Here is a 7,574-nt window from a genome sequence, read left to right as displayed (position 1 = left end):
GTTTGGGAACTATAGTATTTGAGTGTTTATGTGGAAGAGTTACTTAATTGGAATTATATTTTAGCTACTGCGAAGAAAATACTGAGAAGGCTAAGGTAGACTGGACTGTAATGGTGAATATGATTGAAAAGAATACTTTAGAGATACATTTCAAGTTGATCTTAGAAGATCTGTTGATAAATTGACTTTTATCTATGGAGGAAAACAGACACTACAGAAATCCTAAATATCATGTGAAGCTTTTAAGCATAACTATATGCCAAAAAGCTAGAGAACCTGGGAGAAATGGAGGAATTCCTAGAAACATAAAGGCTTCCAAAGCTGAACCAGAAAGAATTACAAAACATAAACGGATCAATCACAGATAAAGAAATCAAAAGTTATTAAGAACTGTCCCAGCAATAAAAGTCCAGGACCAGATAGCTTTATAAATGAATGCTACAAAACATTCAGGAAATAGTACTTCTATAATTTTTTAAATTTCTTTATTGGGGAATTAATGTTTTACACTCAACAGTAAATACAATAGTTTGTACATGCATAACATTTCCAAGTTTTCCCATATAACAATACAACCCCCACTAGGTCCTCTGTCATCCTTCTTGGATCTGTATTCTCCCCACCCACCCCAGAGTCTTTTACTTTGGTGCAATATGGCAATTCCAGTTCAGGTTCTATTTGTGTTTTCTTTTCTGATCTTATTTTTCAACTTCTGCCTAAGAGTGAGATCATCCCATACTCATCCTTCTGTTTCTGACTGATTTCACTTAACATGAATTTTTCAAGGTCCATCCAAGATCGGCTGAAAATGGTGAAGTCAACATTTTTTTATAACTGAGTAGTATTCCATTATATATATTATCTATATATAATGGAATAAATATATATAGTATATATACTATATATAGTATATATATTATATATAGTATATATAGAGTGTATATATATATAGTATATAGTATATATAGTATATAGTATGTATGTGTATATATATATATATATATATATATATATATATATATATATATACCACGACTTGCTCAGCCACTCATCTGTTGTTGGATTGTTGGGTTGCTTCCAGGTTTTGGCTATTACAAATTGTGCTGCCAAGAACGTATGTGTACACAGATCTTTCGGGGTGTGTTGGGTTCCTTAGGATCTATCCCCAGGAGAGGAATTGCAGGATCATAGGGTAGGTCTATTTCTAGCCTTCTGAGAGTTCTCCAGACTATTCTCCACAGAGGTTGGATCAATTGACATTCCCACCAGCAGTTTAGGAGGGTTCCTTTGACCCCACAACCTCTCCAGCACTTGTTGCTGCTACCGTTTCTGATGTATGACATTCTTACAGGAGTGAAGTGATATCTCATTGTTGTCTTTATTTGCATTTCTCTGACACTTAGAGACTTGGAGCATTTTTTCATGTGTTTCTTGGCCTTTTGGATCTCTTCTGTGGTGAATATTCTGTCCATGTCCTCCCCCCATTTTTAGATGGAGTTATTTGTTGTCTTGTTGTTGAGATTTGCAAGTTCTTTATATATTCTGGTTATTAGCCTCTTGTCTGATGTATGGCATGTAAAGATCTTTTCCCATTCTGTGAGGGGTCTCTTGGTTTGGTTTTGCTGTGAAGAAGCTTTTTAATTTGATGTAGTCCCATAGGTTTATACTTGCCTTAGTCTTCCTTGTAATTGGATTAGTTTCATTGAAGATGTCTTTAAAATTTATGTGGAAAAGAGTTCTGCCAATATTTTCCTATAAGTATTTGATAGTCTGTGGTCTAACATCCAAGTCCTTGATCCAATTGGAATTTACTTTTGTATTTGGTGAAATATAGTGGTTCAGTTTCATTCTCTGCATGTTTCAACCCATTTTTTCCAACACCATTTGTTGAAGAGATTCTGCTTTCCCTATTTAATAGTCTGGGCACCTTTGTCAAAGATTAGATGTCCATAGGTGTTGGGGCTTAGTTCCAGGCTCTCAATTCTATTCTACTGGTCAGTATGTCTATTCATGTTCCAGTAGCAAGCAGTTTTGAAGATAATGGCCCTATAATGGCCTATACAATTTGAGATCTGGGAGTATGATGCCTCTGGTTCTGTTCTTTCTTCTCAAGATTCTTTTGACAATTCAAAGTCTTTTTTGGTTACAGATAAACATTTGTAGCATTTCTTCTATTCTCCTAAAAAATGTGGTTGAGATCTTGATAGGGTAGCATTAAATTTGTATATGGCTCTGGGTAGTATATTCATTTTGATGATGTTAATTCTTCCAAGCCATGAACCTGGAGTATCTTTCCACTTCTTTGTGTCTTTTTGAATTTCCTTGAGCAGTGACTCATAATTTTCAGTATAGAAGTCTTTCACTTCTTTGGTTAGGTTTACTCCTAGATATTTTATTGTTTTTGTTGCTATAGTAAAAGGAATTGATTTCTGGATTTCAACTTCTTCTAACTTAGTGTTTACATAGAAGAATGCCACTGATTTTTGAATGTTATTTTTGTATCCTAATACCTTACTGTATTGCCTGATGATATCCAAAAGCTTCTTGCTGGATTCCTTAGGTTTTTCTATGTATATTATCATGTCATCTGCAAATAGGGAGAGTTTGTCTTCTTCTCTTCCAATCTGTTTGCCTTTAATTCCTTGCTCCTGCCTGATTGCTATGGCAAGAACTTCCAACACTATGTTGAATAATAATGGTGATAGTGGGCAGCCCTGTTTAGTACCTGATCTGAAGGGAAATCCTTCCAGTTTTTCACCATTGAGTATGATGTTGGCTGTAGATTTGCTATATATAGACTCCACTATCTTGAGGAATTTTCTATCTATTCCCATTTTTTGTAGTGTTTTGATCATAAAGGGATGTTATATTTTGTCAAAGGCTTTCTCTGCATCTATTGATATGACCATGTGGTTTTTGGTCTTGCTTTTGTTGATGTGGTGGATCACATTGATTGATTGACATATATTAAACCAACCTTGCATGCCTGGGATAAACCACACTCTCAAAGCCTTCAGGATCCTTTCTTTATCTGTATTCCTTTCCATTGTAAATATGATGTGTCTTGGTGTCGTTAAGTCTTGGTTAATTCTGTTTGGGACCCTCTGAACTTCTTCAATCTTTATGTCTTTGATGTTTTCTAGACTAGAGAAGTTTTCAGCTATTATGGCCTGAAGAATGTTTATCTCCTCTCCCTCTTTTTCTTCCTCAGGTAAGCCAATAATGCATATGTTGTTTCTTTTGAAGTCATCCCATAGGTCTCTGTTGTTGTTTTCAATATCTCTTAATCTCTTTTTGATTTTACTTTTATTTTACTTTTTCTCTTTTTTTTTTTTTTTTTACTTCTTTTTATCTCTAATTTGTCCTCGATCTTGCTAATTCTGTCTTCAGCCTCATTTATTCTATTCTGTCAGCCCTCTACTGTTTTCTGGAGTTCATCTATTTTGTTTCCCTGTTCTGATACTATTTTAGCTTGTTCAACTAGTTGTGTTCTTAGCTCAGCTATTTCAGCTTTCAGCTCTCTAATACCCTTGAGATAATTAGTGTTTTCTTCTAGAGTCTCATTGGTTGTTTCATTTTTTTCTGATGACAATTATTTCAAACCCTTTACTCACACCTGTGATTATTTCTTTAGCTAGTGTTTAGATGTTGACCTCATTATTTTGTGCTTCACCCTTTGGGGGTATTTTAGCTGGACTCTTATCCTGGTTCATTTCTCCAATATTTCTTCTTGTTGGTTTAACCATTCTATATTGCATGTCATGAGGTCCCTCTCTCAGTACTTTTCAAACTACTGATCACTATTGCCTGGATTAACTTGTGTCTAAGTAAGGTAATTAAAGGGTTCACAGTTGTGGAAGTTAACAGTTGTTTCAATAGTATTTTCATCCCTGATTTGGCTTAAAAGCCTCTTTTGTGCTTTTTTTTTTTTTAATTTAAGAAAGGGTTAATTAACAAAACCATAGGGTAGGAGGGGTACAGTTCCCACCACCCAATCTCCATATCCCACCGCCTCCCCTGATAAATTTCCCATTCTCTATCCCTCTGGGAGCATGGACCCAGGGTCATTGTGGGTTGCAGAAGGTAGAAGGTCTAGCTTCTGTAATTGCTTCCCCACTGAACATGGGCATTGACTGGTCGGTCCATACTCCCAGTCTGCCTCTCTTTTTCCCTAGTAGGGTGTGTCTCTGGGGAAGCTGAGCTCCAGGACACAATGGTGAGGTCTTCAATCCAGGGAAGCCTGGCCAGCATCCTGATGGCATCTGGAACCTGGTGACTGAAAAGAGAGTTAACATACGAAGTTAAACAAATTGGTGAGCAATCATGGACCCAAAGCTTGGAATAGTGGAGAGGAAGTGTTAGGGAGGTACTCACTGCAAACTCTAGTGTACTTCTGCTTTCAGGTGTATATTTTGCAGTAGTTTATGGATACGTGTGAACATATGCTCTCTCTCACAGAAACTGGTGTATATCTAGGTTTTGGGACTTTGTTAGAAAGTGAACCACCTGAGATGGAATTAGAGTATACTATGAAAGGAAAGGTCTCACCCGAGTAATGAAGCTGAAGGGTTGTCATTCCACACGTGAAGTCTCTGGACACAGTCTGAAGTGAAGCATGTTGAGGTGGCAATCGTTGTGTTGGTTAGTTTGTGATCAGCGGATGCAATATTATTTGATATGGATTGGGAGAGGCATATGGGAAAGTGGGCCCTATCCAAGGGTTCTAGGACTGGGGGAAGTAGAGGCTCTATAGTGGAGATGTGAGGTTCCTGCTGTCTTAGGGTTCAAAAAGACAATCGATAGTTAATGTTATCATCACCTTATTTGGTAATTGGGTTAACTTTGAAAAATCCTTTTGTTAGGGTTTGCTGTACAGTACCCAGTATCTTGTATATAGCTGTGCTATTGGTTGCTTCTGATCTACTTGGTCTAGGCTTTTGAGAGAGTCCGCACATCAAATATTAAAAAGCCTATATATTAAAAAGATTCAGTCTGTGTTTTGAAAAACTTTGATACATACAATTGATTTTCCTCCTCTCATATTAATTAACTAGTGATTTATATGATTTATATGGTTTTTACTTTGGTGCCCTACTTAGAATTTGGTCAGGTCCTGCTTTTAGTTTCCCTTTCAGATCTTCTTTTGTGCTTTTTATTCCCTGTAGGCTATGGGAGTCTGAGGGCTTTTAAACTATAAGTAGGCTTCTTAGCTTAATCACTGACTCCTGACCAAGAGATAAAGCAGGGTGTGGCAGAGATAATCCAGTGGTTATGCGAAGAGACTTTCACAGCCCTACCACTATGCTACCAAGGTATAGGTCTTCACCTGAGTTTCCTGGTTAGTTCTCTTCTTCTTCTTCTAGCGTTTGCCCTTCTTCCGTAGCCAGTCAACAGCGTCAGGTTGAGCCTGATGTAAAGTTTCGAGACCTCCTTTGAATCTGGAGAGGTGGCAGTCGTTGACTATGTGGGTCATAGTCTGTCTGTAGCCGCAGGGGCAGTTCGGGTCGTCTCTGGCTCCCCAGCGGTGGAACATAGCGGCGCACAGGCCATGGCCTGTTCGATAGCGATTGAGGAGGGCCCGATCATAACGTGCTAGGTCAAAGCCGGGTTGACGCTTGCAGGGATCTGTGATGAGGTGTTTGTTCTTTACCTCAGCTGACTGCCAACTCTGTTTCCAAGAGACTGGAACAGAGAAGTTCAGTGTAGGCTTAGGGGACCAGATTGGGTGACGAGACGTCAAGCGTTGGACAGGGTGGGTGAAGATATCCGCATATATTGGCAGGTCCGGTCGAGCGCAGACGTGGGAAATGAACTTAGATGATGCCGCATCCTGACGAATATCTGGCGGGGCGATGTTGCTAAGAACTGGCAGCCATGGAACCGGGGTGGAACGGATGGTTCCAGAAATTATCCTCATGGAGGAATATAATTTGGAATCGACCAAGTGGACATGGGGGCTACGGAACCATATTGGGGCACAGTATTCTGCAGTGGAATAGCATAATGCCAGAGATGATGATCGCAGTGTGGAAGTGCTCGCGCCCCATGAGGAGCTGGCCAGTCTTGCAATGATGTTATTCCTCGCACCCACCTTTGCTGCAGTTTTTATGAGATGTTTGTGAAATGACAGAGTGCGATCGAGAGTAACGCCAAGATAGACTGGCTGGGCTTCATGCCGGATTCTCGTACCGCCATTAAGTGCACATTAAGCTCTCGCGAGGCCGAGGCATGGTGTAGATGAAAAACAGATGATACTGTTTTTGCAGTGCTAGGGATTAGTTGCCATTTTTTACAGTAATCAGATATCAGAGACATATTTTTCGTGAGTGTTTCCTTGAGGGTGTTGAACTTTGATGCCTGAGTTGCACAGCAGATGTTCCCTGGTGTTAGCATAGGGCCTCCCTGAGCTGCTCCAGATTCTGAGGGAAGTAGCAATGGAGACTCAGAGTTGCACTTGGTGAGTCTCAGCAGAGTCCTCCCCTCCCTTCGGCAATCCCCTTGGTGGAACAGACTGGAGGTGGTTTCTCAACTGATAAACTGCGCGACTTTTACCAGCCACTTAATCTCTCCCTGGGCTCCTCTCTGTTCACCAGCCACATGTGTTTGCACTCACAGTGACTTGGTGGGTTCCTCATCCTGTTTTGTTTTGGTACCAGGTGGTCTCCTTTGGTATTCCTAGTTGATCAGGATCAGTACTTCTATTTTTAAAGCTCTTCCCAAATACTGAAGACACAGGAATACTCCCTTGAACCTTCTATGAAGCCAACATCACCCTAATACTAAAATCAGATAGGGACACAACAAAAAAGAAAACTACAGACCAACATTTCTGATGAACATAGATGCTAAAATACTGAACAAAATGCTAGCCAACTGGATACAGCAGTATACTAAAAAGATTGTTCATCATAACCAAGTGGGATTTATCCCAGGAATGCAAGGCTGATTCAATATCAGTCAATGTGATCCACCACATTAATAAAAGCAAAGGCAACAACCACATGATTATCTCAACAGATGCAGAGAAAACCTTTGACAAAATCCAACACCTCTTTATGATCTAAACACTACAAAAAATGGGAATAGATGGGAAATTCCTCAAGATAATTGGGTCCATATACAGAAAACCTACAGCCAACATCATACTCAGTGAGGAGAAGCTGAAAGCATTCTCATTCATATCAGGTACTAGACAGGGCTGTCTACTACCACCATTATTCTTCAACATAATATAGGAAGTTCTCACCATAGTAATAAGGCAAGATAAAGGAATCAAAGGAATACAGATAGAAAGGGAAGAAATCAAACTGTCACTATTTGCAGATGGCATGATAGTACACATAGAAAGACCTAAAGAATCCAGCAGAAAGCTTCTGGAAGTTATTAGGCAATATAGAAAGGTGGCAGCCTACAAAATTAATGTATATAAATCAGTGACATTCATTTATGCAAACACTAAGAAGAGGAAGATATCCAGAAATCAATTCCTTTTAATATAGCAACAAAATCAATAAAATATCTAGGAATAAACCTAACCAAAGATGTGAAAGACTTGTATATGGAAAACTATGAGT

This window comes from Erinaceus europaeus, chromosome 1 (genome assembly GCF_950295315.1).
Source record: "Erinaceus europaeus chromosome 1, mEriEur2.1, whole genome shotgun sequence".
Classification (NCBI taxonomy): Eukaryota; Metazoa; Chordata; class Mammalia; order Eulipotyphla; family Erinaceidae; genus Erinaceus; species Erinaceus europaeus.
The sequence above is the reverse complement of the archived record's forward strand: the minus strand, read 5'-3'. Positions refer to the sequence as shown.